At 43.9% G+C, this 20501-nt stretch overlaps 1 protein-coding gene across 2 annotated transcripts in view; it reads left to right on the forward strand.

Moving 5' to 3' along the window:
• The first annotated feature begins 13015 nt into the window (after positions 1-13015).
• KIAA1671 (KIAA1671 ortholog) overlaps positions 13016-20501 on the forward strand; it is a 232064-nt gene continuing 224578 nt past the window's right edge. Inside the window, exon 1 of one of the 2 annotated variants that reach the window (XM_089684113.1) lies at positions 13016-13167. The gene's annotated coding sequence lies outside the window, so the exon portion shown is untranslated. The remainder of the gene's footprint in view (positions 13168-20501) is intronic. The other variant, XM_089684114.1, reaches the window with a different exon arrangement.

The raw sequence follows: 20501 nt of genomic DNA on the forward strand, positions 1-20501 counted from the left end.
CAGTTGGCCAGATCAAGAACACTCTCCAGGAGGTAGGTGTATGTGTGTCAAAGTCAACAATCAAGAGAAGACTTCACCAGAGTGAATACAGAGGGTTTGCAAGGGAGTTTTCCCCAGAGATTAGTGAATACGGTGAATCACTGCTGACTTCCATCATCCAATCACATGCAAGCAAAAATACAGTTATTTTTTTCCTTTCCCGTGATTGGGTATTTTTTGCAAAGTGAAATTGCACCACATTCACACCTGAAGATGACACATCTCGCTCACCCAGCGCTTACCGACACACCTTGAGGTATTTCAAAGAAAGTATTAGGCTAAGGATAATCTAAATAAAGAGAGAATTAGCAAATGTACTTATGACAACAATAAGACAATACTGTTACTCTCAGAGATATGTTTAACCACTTCAGTACCGGGCACTTGTACTCTCTTCCTGCCCAGGCCAGCTTTCTGCGCTGTCGCACTTTGAATGACAATTGCACGGTCATGCAACAATGTACCCATATGAAATTTTTATCATTTTTTTAACACAAATAGAGCTTTCTTTTGTTGGTATTTAATCACCACTGAGTTTTTTTATTTTTTGCTATATAAAACAAAAAACACCTGAAACTTGAAAAAAACTCACTTTTCTTCATTTCTGTTATAAAATTTTGCAAATAAATAAAATTTCTTCATAAATTTAGGTCAAAATGTATTCTGCTACATTTCTTTGGTGAAAATAATAATAATAGTTGAATTTGTATAATTTTTCAAATGTTCTATTTTTTTATTTACATTTTTTCTTTTTTTTACTATTTTATTTTTCAGCACACTATGACCAAAGCAATACAATGTTACCATAGTAACATTGAACTACTCTGGGCAAGTGATCAGTATTTTTTTTGTTTAGCACATTAATATTATTCCTTTAAAAGGGGGTCCCTCTCAGGTATTGGGATTACAATAATGATCACTTAATTCATTGATTGTGGTAAATTACCTGTCTTGGATGCTTCATTAAGGACTTTGAGAAGCTCGTGTAGGAGAACGATGCTGTAGTGTTTATAAATCTCTGCTGGCTATTTACTAGCAAATTATGAAAGACTTACCTGTGAAATTGACAGGGAGTCCATCTTCACCTGGTCTTTCTTCTGGGTTTGCGAGTTCCACTCATTTGAATGGCCAAGCCACGTCAGTCCCGCGCATTCATGCTGGAGTCATGGATGCGGCACAACTCTCTAAAGGGATGGCATGCGTTTATGGAGAGCACAGTGTACATGCACGGCTGATATCAGCGGCTGCTTCACATGTAAATATCTCCTAAACGGGAGATATTTACTGTACCTACAGGTAAGCCTTAACCATTTGCCCTCCTGAGGATTTCCCACCCTTCCTGACCAGGCTATTTTTTGCATTACGGCGCTGTGTTACTTTAACTGACAATTGTGCGGTCATGCAGCGCTGCACTCAAATAAAATGTACGTCCTTTTCTTCCCATGAATTGAGCTTTCTTTCAGTGGTATTTGATCACCTGTGCGGTTTTTATTTTTTGCGCTATAGACAAAAAAAGTCCAACAATTTTGAGAAAAAACCCCCAATATTTTTGACTTTTTGCTATTAAACATATCCAGTAAAAAAAAAAATCAAATTTCAGCATACATTTACACCAAAATGTATTCTGCTTCATGTCTTTGCTAAAAAAAAAAAATCCCAATATGTGTACATTAATTGGTTTACATGAAAGTTATAGCGTTTATAAATGGCGGTATATATACTGGAATTTTTTTATTTTGTATATTTACTAGTAATGGCAGCGATCAGCAACTTATAGCAGGACTGCGGGGCTGCGACAGGCATTCTGACACTAGGGGGAACTGACTTGGTGTCACTGACTTCCCCAGTGACACCAATACAGAGATCAGTGCTATAAAAAAAAAAACACTGACACTGTACTAATGGCACTGGGCAGGAAGGGGCTAACATTAGGGGCGATCAAAGGGTTAATTGTGTGCAGGGAGTGTTTTACATAGTGGGCAGTGGGTGTGGGCTTCACTGTAATCACACTGCTCTGGATGGTTGTGCTGTGCACAGCCATCCAGAGCAGTGTGCCCGAGCTGACAGGGAGGAGAACTGTTAGTAAACAAAGCAGTCATCCTCCCTGTCGGAGATGCTCGTTAATCATTGGGAACCGGCGGGTAATCACGGGACCCGGCAATTGACAGTGAATGGCGGCGCAGTTAGGGCACTTGCCCCTACGCAGAAACACAAAATCCTGTATATATATATATACGTGGTTTTGCGCACCCCTGCTGCCCTGTAGCAGTATATCTGCTACAGGGTGGTCGGGAAGTGGTTAATATAGGCTTACCTGTAGGTAAAAGACAACAAAGGGAGTTTACTCTCATATTAAAGCCCAAATCAGGGCACATAAAACTCACCAGTGTTACAGCAGTTATATAGGGGAAAGCACTACTCCTTCTGTACTTCTGTACCCACTCAAAGGTAAGCTCTACAAGTCTCACAGACCCCTGCACTATGGTTGCATCTTTGCCTCCCTCTCCACTTGGTCATTCACAAAATGAATGAGGGGTTTGTTTTAGGACTGACCAGAAGAGGGAGATGGATATACAACTGCAGCACTGGGATCTATGGTAACCGCAGCGCTTACAATCAAGTGGACATGGAACAGCTGTAGGATACAGCCAAAATTACTTACAGGGGTTTCTTTTCTTCCAACAGAATGTGGCTGCTGTAATACTGGTGAGCTTTTTTGTACCTGGAGTTGGTCTTTAATGTTTAGGTAGGTGCTCACACTACAGAGTAAAACTATAGGAGACTGTAATGTGTGTGGCCAGCTGAAATATAACCCTTCTATAACATGGAGGGGGGTATTGTTCTGTAGTTCACAGAAGTGAGCTTGGCAGGGCTAATAATGCTTGAAATTATAATGCATGGTGCACAGAAAACTTACAAGTTTACTGGATTTCAGTCAGGATCACCTGGAACTTTTTTGCACTTAACAAATGAATATAGAGTAAAAAAATGCTGTAACTTGTATATCGATCAATATTGATGTACTGATGGCCTATCTCATTTCTTGAGGTCTGAAAACACTAAAACAGTACAAATTACTCCTTTTTGGAAAGTAGACAATCCGAGGTATTTATTAAGAGGCATGGCGAGTTTTTTGAAGTTGTAATTTTTTGTCACAATTTTTGAAAATATTTCTTTTTTTAAGATATTTATTTTCTAACACAGTGTGACCAGGGCAATATAATGTTACCATAGTAACAATGTACTACTCTGGGGAAGTGATCAGGATTTCTTTTTAAAAAACACATTATGATCGCTTATACCAGTGAATTTCACTGGTATAAGCAACAATTTTTACTGAACGAAATTTATTCATTCAGTGTTTACTATTGTGTTTAGCTGTGATTGGCCACAGCTAATCACATGGCACAGATGGGCTGTAATTGGCCCTGTCTGTACCATGTAATCACTGTGACCAATCACAGTGACAAACACAATAGTACACAATGGATGGCATGAATGAACGCCATTCATTGTGTACAGTTGTCATATGATCTGCTGTGATTGGCCACAGCGATCACATGGCACCAGCAGCAGCTGGTACACCGTACCATGGCCCATTCTGGAAGGATGCCATATGACGTCCACCTGGAATGACGAATGTCCTGCCCATCCATCATATCACAGTAGGCTGGAGAGAAAGTGGTTAATGGATCAAAAAATACAAATGTAGTGCTAGCCCGCAGAAGGTGCTTGGTAGATTGGATTTTCTGTTCTTCTGCCTTGACTCTGAGAACAACCTTAGCCCCAGTGGCACATCAGGTTAAGCAAATAGATACTGCACTGCTACTGGGAGCACAAATATGGATACTCTGCACACAATTAAGGATCAGTATCAAAAAGAAAACATCAGACTGGTTAGTGGTAAATGAATCCAATATACTGTCGTGGCTTGCAGTAAATAGCAGTATACACATAAAGTAAATGAATAGGTCAATCACAGTTCACTAGACAATATGTTCTCTAGGCTATAGCAGCATAGAATGGAGTTCTATGCAACTAAATTTGAGTAAACCTGGCAATCCACAAAATCAGCAAAAAGTAATGGCATTATAAAACAGTAACAGCAATGATAATCAATACTGCGATAATGCCTCTGTAAACAGTAGGCTATATCCATTTTAGAGTGCACTCTATATGAAGGGCAGCAATGAAATTTAAAACTCCCTAAAGAGGTATCTCTTACTTTGGACAATTGGCAGCAGGGGTGGACTGACAACTCATAGGGCCCCCAGGCAATAGGGGATCATGGGGCCCATGTGTCCTCGCCCACGCCCAAAAAAGCCTATGAAAAAGCAAATGAAAGGTACTAGGGGCATCTCATGGGGCCCCCTGCTGAGCCCAGGCCCTCGGGCAGTGCCCGAGTGCTTGAATGGTCAGTCCGCCCCTGATTGGCAGAGTTCTTGTGAGGCAGCTATCTGTGTGTGCAGTCTTTAGCCCTAGTCCTTCAGCCAGCTAGCGTTGGGGCCCAGTCTTTATGGTGTTGCACATGAGTACAGTCTCAGTAAAGTTTGCATGCAGTAAATAATGCTGTTAGTTAGATGGCCAGTCCCCATGTTATCAGTCTCTGATAGCAGCAACAAATTAATGGCAGCGGTGTCCTCTCACCAGTCCCAACGATACAGCATCAGGGGTCTCATTGTTCAGATGTCAGTTTACTTCTGAATCTGCTTGGAGTGACACACAACCGCAAACTTGTGGCAGGTTGATGTGTACACCTCAGTCTTCTTGCAGGAAAAAAAAAGAGTAATTCAGCCTGTGAAAATTACAGCTGTCTTCTTTATACCTGGCTTGCACTGGGCATTGTAGTTTAATCATCCATTAACTGTCATAGTAAGGTTTCTTCCCTGAACTTCATCTCCCATAATTCAATACTGCTAACCACTAAGTCTCTTGAAGTTGTTCTTGTCAGCTCCGCCTGGTGGGTGAAGGCGAGGTATTGTTAACCCATTCAGCTGAAGTTGATTGGGAGCACAGAGAGCACTACAGCACAGTGTCCTAAATCACCCTCTGTCTCTAATCAAGCACCTGGCTACACATACAATGAAACTTCAGCTCAGAAAATCCTGGTTAGTTGCCAGGAGTTGCTACACTTTGCTCCCTGTATTATTTATTAAAGATTAATTCCAGCTAAACCATTTGTTTATTTTGGACACACTGGGAAAGGGTTGGAACCTCTGTTAGTTTTTTTTATTGCTCTCAGCATCCTGGTAACAAGGGTGTGAATGGGACAGAAGTAATGGAAAATCTTGATAATGGGTAAGTGTGCAAAAAAAACAAACACCTTTTTATTTTGTAGAATGAGGAAACAAAATAATATTTTCTGGTTCTTATTGCCCTCTGTGTATGTGTGGGGGGGGGGGGGGGAGGAACTTTCTCCACACTAGTCCAAATCCTCTATTGAAATACACATAGGACAGCTTGGGCTCTCCGACACCACTCAAATGGCCTCTTAGTTCAACAACCTCTCTCTCTCTCAGACCTTTCTGGGTAATCTGCAGAGAAGATAGTGATCCTCTGTGTCTAGTCACTTGAAGAACATGCACCATGACCATGTCTTTATAGTGCAGAGCAGTCTCCACAGCAGCAGGAAGAACAGACACTTTGGACTCACCCCAATCGTTGTTGAGTGCATTTAGTAGTCCAGGTATTTTACTGAGTATCGAAGAACAGTACAGCCATTAAAGCAGAGCTACATTTACCTTTGCAATAATGCCACTGATGAGCTGCACTGATAGGCACAGATGGGACTGCCCTAATAATCAGGGCACTGATAATCAGTACCCTGATTGTCAATGTAAACAATGTACTCATTGTGCCCTATCAGACTTGTCTGTTTATCGGCTCTCCTTTCCTCACACAGAGACAGTGTGTTAGGAAATAAATATCAATAACTGGCAAGTCTGTTTACATGTGACCATCTGTGATTGGACACAGCTGATCACATGGCAAAGGGCCGCTATTATTGGCATTTTACCGTGATCTGTGCTCAGCTGTGTCAGATAGGCGGGAGGCGTGCACGTGGGAGTACGTCCATGGATGTCCTCCCAGAACTGGAGAACCATGGTGTAGCCGTCTCTCTGCTATAGCGCGGTCAGGAAGAAGTTAAAACGTGTTTTTGTTGTGTTTATGAAGTTTTGAAAACACTTTAAGAAAGCTTGATAAATTCCCATGGAAGTTTTTCTTTTCACATGGTAAAGGTCCGCTATTGTAAAGTGGCATCAGAATCCACGCTGGTTCATAAAAACATAAGCTGCCAGCACTACAGTATATTCTGATACAAAGATTACAAAGCATACATATAAAAGTGCAGCGCTAAAAATTAAAATACTATATAATAACTTAATTGATACAATAAAAAGCAAAAAGAACACTGTGAAATGAATAAATATTGCAAAAGGACACTGTGAAAAGTCTTGCTTTAAAACTTACCTTTTAGTGGAGCTTGTAGAGAGATCAGTTAACCGCGTATAGGTTGCAAGCCAACGATCCCCGAAGGATGGATAGGATCTGCAGATTGGGGAGGATAATGGATTGGACTCCGATCCATTATGCTCAATCCGCAGATCCGATCCATCCTGCGGGGATCATTGGAGGGGGTGTCACCAAGTGTTCCGGCACCAGGTGACACCAATCCTAGGGACGCCCCTGCTCAGGATGTATACTTCCGGGTGCTGTTCCACCTCTTCTGTGAGTAGTACCAATTTATTATCAGCCTTCATGACACTTGCTGACACTGTCCCTTCCATGTACTTACATTTGCTGATGAGGACTTTTGCTGATACAAAAACTTTGCCTTTGGCAATAATGCTCAATGCCTCTGCTCCTACCTGGCACAGTCAGTATTGCTGGCTGGCTTGATTCTTTTGCCAGCACACGGAAGCAAATGGAGTTACCACACAGCTGCTGTGTACAACCAGGAGTCTGAAACCGCTCCGTCCTAGTTTCCTGTTGTTTCCCAGTGCATTCTGGAATACAGGAACCTCCACCGTCTCCCCCAATGCCCAGATAACACTTGATAAATTCTTCACTAACACATCATAAATGCGCTATGTGCTGTTAAGGTGCAGTTACAGAGCATTACCATTGAAATCAGTAGAAGTGGTTGAGAAGCGTTGATGCCTCATGAAAGTGACATGCTGCTTAACTATCTGCTCACCGCTCACAGTAAATATACCGCTGCTTCTGTGACTGCTGTGTCTACCGGACACAGAGGATTACTGTTGCCGGTTCCCGGCCACTATGAGCAGCCTGGGGTATCGCAATTGCATAGTTGCCAACATTTCAAAAACATTTTTAGGGACACTTTTTTTCCCTGTATGTCCAGAAAGACAGTGTAGGCGGAGAAGTATGTTAATTAGGGGTGGGGCATTCATTCACCAGTGTGGCCTAACATGAAGCAGAGGATGGCAGTGCGTGAAGCGCCAAAAATGGGTGTGGTTTAAATTACACTAAACATTGGGCATGGCTTAAAGGGGGTGTGGTTAAACAGAGTCTGAGATTCTCTTGGGCTCCCTCCATGCAATTTTGCTCTCGACCCTAACATCCCCCCCCCCCCAAAAAAAATAAACACAATCAAAGACTTATCTCCAAACCACACCACATCATTACCGCTCACTGATTGGTTTCTAGAGGTTACTGCAGTTAGTACAGGACTATGGTCAGGGACTGCAGGCGTAGTACAGGACTATGGTCAGGGACTGCAGGCGTAGTACAGGACTATGGTCAGGGACTGCAGGCGTAGTACAGGAGTTGGTCAGGGACTGCAGGCGTAGTACAGGAGTTGGTCAGGGACTGCAGACGTAGTACAGGAGAGGGTCAGACTACAGAGATAGTACAGGAGAGGGTCAGAGACAGCGGGAGTAGTACAGCAGAGGGTCAGAGACTGCGGGAGTAGTAAAGGAGAGGGTCAGAGACTGCAGGCGTAGTACAGGAGTTGGTCAGAGACTGCGGGCATAGTACAGGAGTTGGTCAGAGACTGCGGGCGTAGTACAGGAGTTGGTCAGAGACTGCGGGCGTACTACAGGAGTTGGTCAGAGACTGCGGGCGTACTACAGGGGAGAGTCAGAGACTGCGGGCGAACTACAGGAGAGAGTCAGAGACTGCGGGCGAACTACAGGGGAGAGTCAGAGACTTTGGGCATAGTACAGAAATTGGTCAGAGACTGAGGGCGTAGTACAGGAGAGCGTCAGAGAATGTGTGCGTAGCACAGGAGTTGGTCAGAGACTGCGGGCATAGTACAGGAGTTGGTCAAAGACTGTGGGCGTAGTACAGGAGTTGGTCAAAGACTGCGGGGAAAATACAGGGGAGAGTCAGAGACTGTGGGCGAACTACAGGGGAGAGTCAGAGACTTTGGGCGAAGTACAGAAGTTGGTCAGAGACTGAGGGTGTAGTACAGGAGAGCGTCAGAGACTGTGTGCGTAGCACAGGAGTTGGTCAGAGACTGCGGTCATAGTACAGGAGTTGTTTAGAGACTGCAGGCGTAGTACAGAAGTTTGTCAGAGACTGAGGGCGTAGTACAGGAGAGCGTCAGAGACTGTGTGCGTAGCACAGGAGTTGGTCAGAGACTGCGGGCATAGTACAGGAGTTGGTCAGAGACTGCGGGCGTAGTACAGGAGTTGGCCAGAGACTGCGGGCGTAGTACAGGAGTTGGCCAGAGACTGCGGGCGTAGTACAGGAGTTGGTCAGAGACTGCGGGCGTAGTACAGGAGTTGGTCAGAGACTGCGGGCGTAGTACAGGAGAGGGCCAGAGACTGCGGGCATAGTACAGGAGAGGGCCAGAGACTGCGGGCGTAGTACAGGAGAGGGCCAGAGACTGTTTTCTTTTGGGGGGGGGGGGGTTTGTCTCATTTGGCTTTGAGAGTGAGTCTGTTTTTTTGGTGTTTTTTTGGTGTTTTTGTTTTGGGTGGGGGGGGGGGGGGGGAATCATGACCTGAGAGGAGCCAGTTTTTTTGGGGGGGAGGGGGAGAAGTGGGTGAGGGTTGTCTTGTTTGGCTGTGAAGGAGCCAAAAGAACAAAATTTGCTCCTATCTCAGGCTATAAACCTAACAGCCACTCCCAAGAAGTTGGCAACTTACCTGTGAGTCCTTGCTGGTCGGGTCATCCGCTGTCACTGCACCATCTCTGTCCTCCAATCCTCTTCCGGTCACTTCTCCTCTCTCTCTGTTGTGTCCTCCTGCCTGCAGGCCTCCTGAGTCCTCTCAGCCAGGTCCCCAGAGTCCGCCCTGCCGCAGCTTCCTCTCTGCCTCACATATGCTCACAAGAACTGTAGAGGCTAAACGCAGGCTGGATTGGTCACCCCTCAGCTGGCCACGTGCCATGACAGCAAAAACTATTACTTACAACAGTGAACTTCACTGTTATAAGCGACTGCAGTGTAAAAAAAAAAAAAAATCACCCCTCTCCCAGAGTTGTGCAGTGTCACTTTGGTGACACTGAACTACTCTGATGACAGGATGTGAAAAAAAAAACAAGAAAAGTTAGAAAAACATTTAAAAAATGTAATACAAAATTATTTATTATTATTTTTTTTTACATACTGTCACCAGTCAGTATTCCTGTTCACTGAAACAGCAATCATATGATGATTCTGTATTGCACTGGTGATAGTATGTAAAAAAATAAAATTGTGACAAAAAAAATTACAACTTCAGAAAACTCACCCTGCCTCTTACAAAATACCTCAGACTGTCTACTTTCTAAAAAGGGGTCATTTGGGAGGTACCTGTACTGTCCTGTCAATGAAGGGCCTCAAGAAATGAGATAGGCCCTCAATACATCAAGACATTTTGTCCTACATTTATGAAGAAATTTGTTTTTTTTTTCATTGGATATGTGTTATAAAAAAAAGTAGAAAATATTGCTTTTTTTAACTTTTTTTTTTGTTTAAATAATAAAAACCTCAGTAGTGATCAAAAACCACCAAAAGAAAGCTCTGCTTGTGTGAAAAAAATTACATAAATTTAATTTGCGTACAGTGTTGCATGACCGTGCAATTGCCAGTTAAAGTAGGACTGTGCTGAATAGCAAAAAATGCCCTGGTCGTGAAGGTGGTAAAACCTTCTGGAGGGCAAGTGGTTAATTTTTAATACCACTCTGTGGTGTTCACACAATACTACCACTCCTGAGTAAACACCACAGAGTGGTACCATTGCAATAGTCATGGCAGGCATTGATGAGGCTTTAGAAATGCCAAATAAATGCTGCAAAAACACATGGGGGTTTATTTACTAAGATTGGAGAGTGCAAAATTAGGTGCACTTCTGCATAGAAACCAACCAGCTTCCAGATTTTATTGCTTCCAGGCCTACCTGAACAAGCTGAAGTAAGAAGTTAATTGACTGCCATGCAGAGCTACACCAGATTCTGAGTGAACCAGTTTTAGGAAATCTCCTCCCCCCCCATGGCATTAACACACATGTGAACAAACTCATAAGCGAACATTGAGAGGTGTTTAAAAGCAGAAAAAAGAAAACATCAAATGCGCCTAAGCGGCAAAGTGGTTAGCACTTCTGCCTAGCAGCCCACGGGTCATCGGTTCAAATCTCAACCACCTGCCTGGAGTTTGCATGTTCTCTCTGTGTCTGCATGGGTTTCCTCCACGTACTCCGGTTACCTGCCACACCTCAAACACATGCTGGTAGGTTAGTTGGATCCTGTCTAAATTAGCACTAATCTGTATATGTATACTTGTCAGTTGGAACCTTAGACTGTAAGCTCCTTGAGTTTAGGGACTGATGTGAATGTACAATATATACACTGCTCAAAAAAATTAAATGAACACATAGAGAGAGTAGTATCAAATCAATGAAACTCCTGGGATATTAATCTGGTCAGTTAACTAGCAGAGGGGTTGTTAATCAGTTTCAGCTGCTTCGGTGTTAATGAAATTACCAACAGGTGCACTAGATAGGCAACAATGAGAGAACCCCCAAAACAGGAATAGTTTTACAAGTGAAGGCAACTGACATTTTTTCCCTACTCCTCTTTTCTGACTGGTGTTCACTAGTTTTGCATTTGGCTGGGGTCAGTGTCACTACTGGTAGCATGAGGCCATAACTGGACCCTACAGAGGTTGCACAGGCAGTTCAACTCCTCCAGGATGGCACATCAATACATGCCATTGCCAGAAGGTTTGCTGTTTCTCTCAAGAGCATGGAGGAGATTCCAGGAGACAGGCAGTTACGCTAGAAGAGCTGGACAGGGCAGTAGAATGTCCTTAACCCATCAGCAGGACCGGTATCTGCTCCTTTGTGCAATGACCTCCAGCAGGCCACTGGTGTGAATGTCTTTGACCAAACAATCAGAAACAGACTTCATGAGGGTGGCCTGCACAGACCTCTACAGGCTAGACAATGGCACCCTGCCTGGTATTAGGTATCAGGATGAAATCCTTTGACCCATTGTCAGACCTTACGCTGATGCAGTGGGTCCTGGGTTCCTCCTGGTGCATGACAATGACCAGCCTCATGTGGCGACAGTATGCAGGCAGTTCCTGGAGGATGAAAGAATTGATACCATTGAATAGTCCCCACACTCACCTGACCTAAATCCAATAGAACATCTCTGGGATATCATGTTTCTGTCCATCCAATGCCGCCAGGTTGCACCTCAGACTGTCTAGGAGCTCAGTGATGTCCTGGTCCAGATCTGGGAGGAAATCCCTCAGGACACCATCCGTCATCTCATTAGAAGCATTCCCCGACGTTGTCAGGCATGCATACAAGAATGTGGGGGCCATACAAACTACTGAGTACCATTCTGAGTTGCTGCAATGAAATTTCAGCAAAATGGACTAGCCTGCTGCATAATTTTTTCACTTTGATTTTCGGGGTGTCTTTGAATTCAGTCCTCTGTAAGTTGATCATTTTCATTTCCATCAAATGATGGGGCATCCTTACATTCCTAACACATTACCCAGTCCATACCAGTATAGATGTCCAGCATGAGATTTTTCCCCATTGAGATCTGATGTGTTTTCAAAGTATTCCTTTAATATTCTTGAGCAGTGTATATAAAGCGCTGCAGTATATAAGTACGTGTCATAAAACATTAAATAAGTGGTGCTTTTAGTGTGTACGAGGCCTTAAAGCAGAGCTCCACCCAAAAGGGGACGTTCTGCTTTAAGGACTGCTCCCCATTAAGGATTGGCACCTTTGGGGGGTGGGGGGAAGCGGGCACCCGAATTTGACAGGTACCTGCTCCCACTTCCGGTCTGATCACCTAGGCGATTGGATGCGGAAGGTGTCCTCCCTCCCTGTAGTCTTTTGGGACACGTGACAGGTCCCAGAAGACTACAGGACCATTCATGAAGCACAGCACTACTCGCCCATGTGCAGTGGGTACCCGGCTGTGAAGCCGTAAGCTATCACAGCCGGGAGCCCACACTGAAGATGCCGGCCTCTAGGAATACAGGACAGCCATTAAAACAGGCTGCGGGGGACACACCGCGGGACCGCGGGACCGAGGGACCGGTAAGTGGCTGTTTTTTACTAGTCAGCAGCTACAGTTTTTGAAGCTGCTGACTTTTATTTTTTGACAGGGTGAGTGGAACTCCGCTTTAAGTCTGGGTGGAGGGGGGTGGTAAAACCTGTGAAGGAAGTCTTCGCTATGAATGCATCCATAATAGCTGGTCCATAACACAAATATGACATCATTTCACAGAGCCAGTATTACCAAATTGCACACGCTTGTTTCAAGCTTCGCTGACTACACAGGAATCCCTTCCTCACACCTCTGAGAGAAATCCGCTCGGTGTAATGCCGCGAGCGGCCAGCTGGTGGCGATAGACACTCGCAGCACCTTGGTCTTATCTGCAGCTACAGGTTGCCATGCTAACAAAGCCGCTTCCAAGCCCTAGCTCCGCCCAGACGCCTGACAAACAAGCTAGGTTGCGCGGCCTTTGTCCCAGCAGCCGGGGGTTCCCTGTGGAAGGCACGGCTGGGCAGTAGGCGTGGCCTCGGCTCGCAGTCACAGTAGCAGCAGGTTGGGTTGGTCGGGTGGGGGCAGCAGGTGGAATATGGAGAAAGAGGAAGGAAGACGCTGAGTGCAGGCACCGGGGACAAAGGGGGGAACGGGGCAGCCGGCCAGGTAAGACTGCTTCCTAAACTAGGTCAATGGAAAGTTTGTGTGCAGCGGGGAGAGAGCGGAGGAGAGCTCAGCACTGTGTTCAGGTGACATGGCTGGGAAAGTTGTGTACCTGGAAGTGGTGTGTGTGGTGAGGGGAGCCCCATCCTCACCAGACATGAGGTATCCTTCCAGGGGAGCCCTGTGTGCGCCATGGCAGCAGGGACAGGCACAGCTAGCAGTCCTCTGTGTGTTCAATGGGCTGCAGTGCTGTGACCAGGATCCTGATTTATTATTATTGGCTCCTCACTGATGCTAGGAAAGGGGAAACACAGCTTTATGGATCGCCTCCCTGCCCTCCCCAGGAGGTAATGCTGCTGCTTCTTCTTCTCAGAAACAGCCTTCTGATTGGAGCAGGCCAGGGAAGAAGGGGCTTTGGAAACAGTCCTGAGTTCAGGCGGAGATCCAATCACTCCTCTCATCTGTTCTGGCCAGAATGAATCTGCAAACAATCAGCAATCCTCTCCCCACTACATGGAGAGCTCTGTTTGATGGAAGTCCCTCTCCTGCAGAGCTTGCAATTGATTGTTTAATTAACCTCCCAGCCCACTCTTCTGCCTGCTTGTGTTTATACTCTTTGATGACACACAGGTGACTTTTTTTTTTTTCAGGGATTAACCGCTACTACAGATCGCTAATGCCAGCGATTTTGTCTTCTACAGTTGTTGATTTGCTACAGCATTGGGTTGTGCTCTGCTGTCAATCGCTCCCCTTCAGTGATTTGTAGCTGAGCTTAGCGATTGCAGCAGTATTGCGTGAAAAAGCATTCAAATCCCCTTTGCTGCTAGCGATTTTGCCACCAAAATACTGACGTATCTCACTAAGCAACAAATTCCTTTCAAAATGTCAGTACTGGCGAAACCATAAAAAGAAACCATTAACTTTATTAGTGGCTAATCGCTGCAACAGCGGGGAAAATAAGGTGATTGCTGCAAGAAAATAATGGGGGGGGGGGGAGGAATTTACTAAAACTGGTGCAGCTGTGCATGGTAGCCAATCAGTTTCTATCTTCAGATTGTTCAATTAAGTGTTGACAATAAGACCTGGAAGCTGATTGGTGCAACAGAGTTTGCACGCTCCAGTTTTAGTAAATCTCCCCTTCCCCAATGTGTCATTTTTTTATTTATTAGAGGTACTTATATAGCACCATCAATTTATGCAGCGCTTTATTTATATATATATATTGTACATTCACATCAGTCCCTAACCCTCAAGGGGCATACTATCTAAGGTCCCTAACTTACATTCATACATACACATCCTAGGGCCAATTTAGACAGGATCCAATTAATCTACCAGCATGTCTTTGGAGTGTGGGAGGAAGCCAGAGGAAACCCGCACAGGGAGAACATGCAAACTCCAGGCAGGTAGTGCCGTGGTTGGGATTTGAACCAATGACCCTAATACTGCCAGACGGAAGTGCTAACCATTTAGCCACTGTGCTGCCCTCACCCTTAAGTCTTCAGTCACACTGAATCTGACTTTGAAATCGTGCAACTTCACTTGAATTCGCATGATTTCAAAGTCAGATGTCAGTCCGACTTCAGATGCAACTTGGAAGACATCTGTTGCGACTTCATGCACAGATGTCTATGAAAGTTGCACTGAACTGCAAAAAGTAGTGCATGAAATACTTTCAAAATCAGTGCGACTCCTACAGAATAATTGCAGATAATAGGGTGCAACTTGTCTTGTGATTTGAAACCATCAAATCACATGACAAGTCACTCCAGTGTGATCAGGGACTAAACCAGCCAAACACTGGTAGAGTTTTGAAAGAGCATACATATAGGAAATCCCATCATCATGTCCAATAGCGCCATTAGAGACTTGACAAATGCCATTCAAAAGTAGCCCAAAATTGTTGTTTACTTTTAACACTGACATTTGGCATGAATAGAATTTCTCAAAGAAAAGCCACATACACTGGTTAAAATTTTTTTTTTTTAGGGTCATTTCACACCACAAAAACGCAATCCAGGTGCATTCAGCTGCATTTTTGCTTAAAGTTCACACCACGCTCTGTTGCGGTGCATTTTGATGTGTTTTGCTGTGTTCCAGTACAGTTCGGTGCAGAAAAAATGCAACATGTTCTACTTTTTTTTTTTTCCTGCACTGGTGTGCACCAGGGCCATTGGAATACATGAAAAACATTGTGCATGCATTAGTGATGCAGAATAAAAAAACGCACTGGACTGCATCTGGTGTGAACCAGCCCTTAGGCTAGATTCACACCTATGCAGTTGGCTTTTGATGTGTTTCTGCAGTGCTTTTTGCGGTGTGTTTTGCATATTTGCACATATGTTTTTGCCACATTTTTGATGTTTTTCTTTTCCAACTTGTTGCTGGGCAGAATAAAACGCATCAAAAACACACTGCAGGCTTTTGTGCAGCGTCTCCATTGAAGTCTATAGAACCAAAAACAAAACCAAAAAAAGTCCCTGACTCTTTCCAAAAAATGCACCGGGTGAAAACGCAGAGATGTGAACCTGTCCCATAGGAAATCATATTCATGTGAACCTGTCCCATAGGAAATCATATTCATGTGAACCTGTCCCATAGGAAATCATGTTAAATGGACTGCTGTGCACTTCTGTAAAACGCAGCAGAAAACGCTTAGGTGTGAACCTAGACTTAATGGAGAAGATCTTCCGTCATCCTGCTCCTTTGAATTTTCTCGTCACCACGGAGGGAAATGTTCATCGATTTGACTCCACTAGCCATTAGAGCGAAAGTAGCAAAAATGTTCCAACTAAATTCTACTGTTCTATGGCTAGCTTTAGATTGTAAGCTCTTGGGCCAGGCCCTCCTAAACCAAGCCTTACATTATACAATTTTCTTCCGTGGAAGGAAAGATAATCAGCGACTCCCCCATCAACACAGTCCTGTGCAAATCACATGCGAATTGTGTGCGGTGCGATTTGAGCCATACATTATGTATGGCTCAAATTGCACCGTATCCACACCAATAAGGTGGAGGACCCTTTTTTGGGTCCGCACTAAAATCAGATCACATGGGTATTCACACCTATGCGCTCCAATTCTGCACATCGCACTGCGTTTTGTGGACCAATTTTGGGGTGTTAACATACACACCCACAGTGGTTCGCATAAATGGGGTGCGATTTTGATGCGGTGCAGAATTCACACAGAAAATGCTGAGAATTCCAGAACACATCAGTGTGAACTCAGGCTCAGTGTTGATACGGAAATGTCTCCCACAGTGCTATTTGTGTTCTTGCTGTCAGGGAGATTTCCCTGTCTGCATAACACAATGATCACTACTGGTGTCTATAGCCACCGGCAGTAATTGAATGCAAAAAATCCAACAGGCTGGTTACACTAAAATCGATCTATGAATTCAGCAGGGACCGGCTGAGATTCGATCCATCAATAGCCAGCTTAACTCTCTTCTATTGAATTATATTTTTTATTATTATTATTATTATTATATTATACAGGATTTATATAGTGCCAACAGTTTGCTCAGCACTTTACAATATAAAGGGAGACAATACAGCAACGATACAGTTCAATACAAGAGGGTTAGGAGGGCCCTGATCCTTGGAGCTTACAATCTAGGAGTATTATTATACAGGATTTATATAGCGCCAACAGTTTGCTCAGCACTTTACAATATAAAGGGAGACAATACAGCAACAATAAAGTGCTGAGCAAACTGTTGGCGCTATATAAATCCTGTATAATAATACTCTTAGATTGTAAGCTCCAAGGAGCAGGGCCCTCCTATCCCTCTTGTATTGAACTGTATTGTTGCTGTATTGTCTCCCTTTATATTGTACAGTTCAATACAAGAGGGTTAGGAGGGCCCTGCTCCTTGGAGCTTACAATCTAAGAGTATTATTATACAGGATTTATATAGCGCCAACAGTTTGCTCAGCACTTTACAATATAACAGGAGAAAATACAGTTCAATACAAGAGGGAAAGGAGGGCCTGACCCTGGGAGCTTACAATCTAGGAGTATTTGAACTGTATTGTCTCCCCTTATTTTGTAAAGAGCTTCACAAAGTGTTGGGGTTTGTATATCATAATGCTGGTAGGTAATATATATATTCATAATATGTGTATGTATGAATGTGAGTTAGGGACCTTAGATTGTACGCTCCTTGAGGGTTAGGGACTGATGTGAATGTACGATATATGTATGTAAAGTGCTGCGTACATTGACAGGGCTATATAAGTGCCATAAATAATAATACATTTTTTATTATTAATAAATCTTAGTGTTTTTTTTTTCCCATGATGCTGCAGCTCTTTATTTTCTAATTTAACCTGTTCCTTGCTGGAGCGCTGGGCTGCCTTGGTACAAGCATTAGAAATGACATGAAATAAGGGTGGAGGGTGGAGAGCCTTTCCTTATTAGGATATTCCAGGCACCATTTTCCCATGTACAGTAATGTCGGTGGCATCCAAAGGTCAGCTCACTCCTACTGTGCATTTTCTGCACACAGCAAATCATGGAGGAAAAATAAAAACAAACCCTGCTGCATCCCACCCTTAAAACATTTGGGAGAAATGAACACAGAAAAGGAACGGATTCCTATCCACCCCCTTCCCTCCTTGCTATGTGCTCTGGAGCATGGGCGACATTGTTTATATGGGACTTTAAGCCTTGTTTGTTGTTGGAAGTACAGTGATAAGTGGTGAGTGCTCAGAATAACAATACATTCTTTAACGAAATTCAGCTGCAGGTCTCAGGGCTGTAGATCAAATAGGACACTTGTGTTGTGAAAGCAGCACTGACTACAAATACACTGATGTACGTACAGTGCACCGAATAGGATCCAGACCCTACATTGTCAAGTTCCAGGGTGAGCCAAGGATGTTTGTATCACAAGTTCATCTGAAAACATCCTTTACTTGTTTGTTTGTGTTTGATGTTTTACTGATCTCTTTTAGATTGCATTGTAGAAGCGGTATTCCTAGAAATGAAAAGCTAGGCAGCCTCATTCAGCACTGTATTTATCTTTGGTGTTTGTTTTAGTGGAACGTCATTCCCTGCCACAGTGCCATGTGCTTGGTTTTTAAAGTGTCAGTCTTGGTTTTGGAGGAGCGTGACTCTGGAGATTTCATTGTTCTGTGTATTTTAGCAATGACTTTGTTTTGATCATAATAGGACAGATTGTCTCTGGCATTACCTTTTATAGAATTCATACAAGAGTTCTATGCACGGTTCTATTTATTGAGCATGGGTTTTGTTCTGCAGGAATGAATGGGACATTTCTCTATGGCTAATATGTACACACAACGCCTGCTGGATGTGTAGTTAAAAATAAGCTGTCTAAATATTGGCTATACATTTTTCCATTTTCAGGGGTGTTTAGTATTTGACAAATTATACATTATTTTGGCTGCTGTCTATGATAGTGACTGAACTGTTTAGATGGGGATACTTCATACGATGTTAGAGACTACTGATGTTTGTCTGAAGCTAAGCAGCGTCTTGAGAGACAAAACATATGTGCTTAATGGTTTGTTGTGATCCAAACTGGGAACAATTATTTCCAGTAGCTGCAATTTTAATATCAATTTGCAGCAGACAAAATTGAAAATAATTTAAAGTGGTTACAAACATCAGACATGAAATATGAGCAAAGCATATCCCTCTATAGTGTGTACCTGTCTCAATTAAGAGCACTAAGTGTCATTTCTGTCTGCTGCTTCATTCCTCTGTTATCAGCATAAATCCCTTCTGACAAGTTTTCATGACACCAGGCGAAAAATGGTGATGGGGAGAGACCTCCAGGAGATTGACAGCCTCAGGTCTGTTCCTGTGAGCTGGGGGGGGGGGGGGTGTCCCTTTCCTCCAAGGCTCTGCAGTGAGCACTGTCAGGACAAGTCTGAATATTGGAGGACAGCAAGCTGAGTTCCCAGCACAACTAGAGAACTGACCATGCAGTGCTCTCCTGTCTGGTGTGGTCAGTTTTTAATAGGAAAGCAGAGGGACTGGCAGGAACACTAGGGATTTCATACACAGGAAGAGATAAAGCATTTTCTCATCCTTTTTCCAGTTATCGTACAGACTGTAACAATGGCACCACGGCATCAGGTAAAATGAAGCAACAGGGTGGATGATTTCTATAAGATAATGTGTACACTGGGAGTCAGCAACCAGAAGATCTTGATCTACCAGTTAAGCCGGCCATACACGGATTGAAATTCATTTGGAATGGCCGAATTTTGATCCATGTATGGGCACCCTGGTTGTACACAAGCCAATGTATCGATTGACTTATGTACAACCAGCCTGTCAGGTTTTTCTCGAATTATTAGTGCTGCCAGCAGAACACAATAGTGCTGCAGGAGGCATTCTCCCATCAATACTGAGTGTGTTGATGGGAGAATCAAGCAATTTGCAGAAGGAAAGGAAATTGCATAATCTATGGCCTACCTTAAAAGAAGTATGGACTTTAAAAAAAAAAAAAAAAAAAAAAGTATACTTTCCTAGGTATATGCGGTATCTGTTCCCCCACCAGCTTTGCATTGAGAACTGAGTGGTCAAACTCCACTGATCACTCAGTTCTCTCTGCTCTGCCCCTTCATTGCTCACTGGATCGCTGGGCTGTAGAGGGGGTGGGAGGCGCTGGCTCAGGCTGTCAGCGAATTGCTGAGGGACTGATCCAGGCTGCCATTCTAGGCATCTAGGCGCATGCCGTCCATATGGTTGGAATCTTGTCAGAGCCTGGATCGACTGTGTCATCAGCCAACAGCGAGCTTTAGCCCATTGTTGGCTGAAAACGGGTCAGAGGAGTGCAGAACTAAGTGCACTCCTGTGATTTACAGAAGTGTATCCAAAATATCTTTAGCCCTACTTCTCCTTTAATGACAGTTTTGTGATAGATGGCAAATGCTGCCAACTCCTGCCACCTCCCAGACGTCAGGTCTGGGTGATAATGTTAATGCGGAGCCAAGTGATGCCCTAGGATCCTCCTTGGCTCTGATATGTCATGTGACACAGCTGAGGGGAGACTTGGGAGTACTTCCTTCATGCTGTTGGGCACTGCAGCATCTGAGGTCTGCTGAGTGAATTTTTAAAGGGGGATTTTGTGTTGTACTGATCCATGCACTCTGTGTTAATTATAACTAACCTCTGAACTCTGTTACTTACTCCTGACCCCTACAGTCTGCATTACCAGTGACTATGCAGTCTGTTATTTACTCCTGCTCCCTACAGTCTGCATTACCAGTGACTCTGCAGTCTGTTACTTACTCCTGACCCCTGCATTTACATGCTACTGACACCTGCACTCTGCATTACTTCCAGCTGATGCCTGT

The sequence above is a fragment of the Staurois parvus genome, unplaced genomic scaffold, assembly GCF_062004578.1.
Source record: "Staurois parvus isolate SC_StPar_1 unplaced genomic scaffold, SC_StPar_1.0 ptg000336l, whole genome shotgun sequence".
Classification (NCBI taxonomy): Eukaryota; Metazoa; Chordata; class Amphibia; order Anura; family Ranidae; genus Staurois; species Staurois parvus.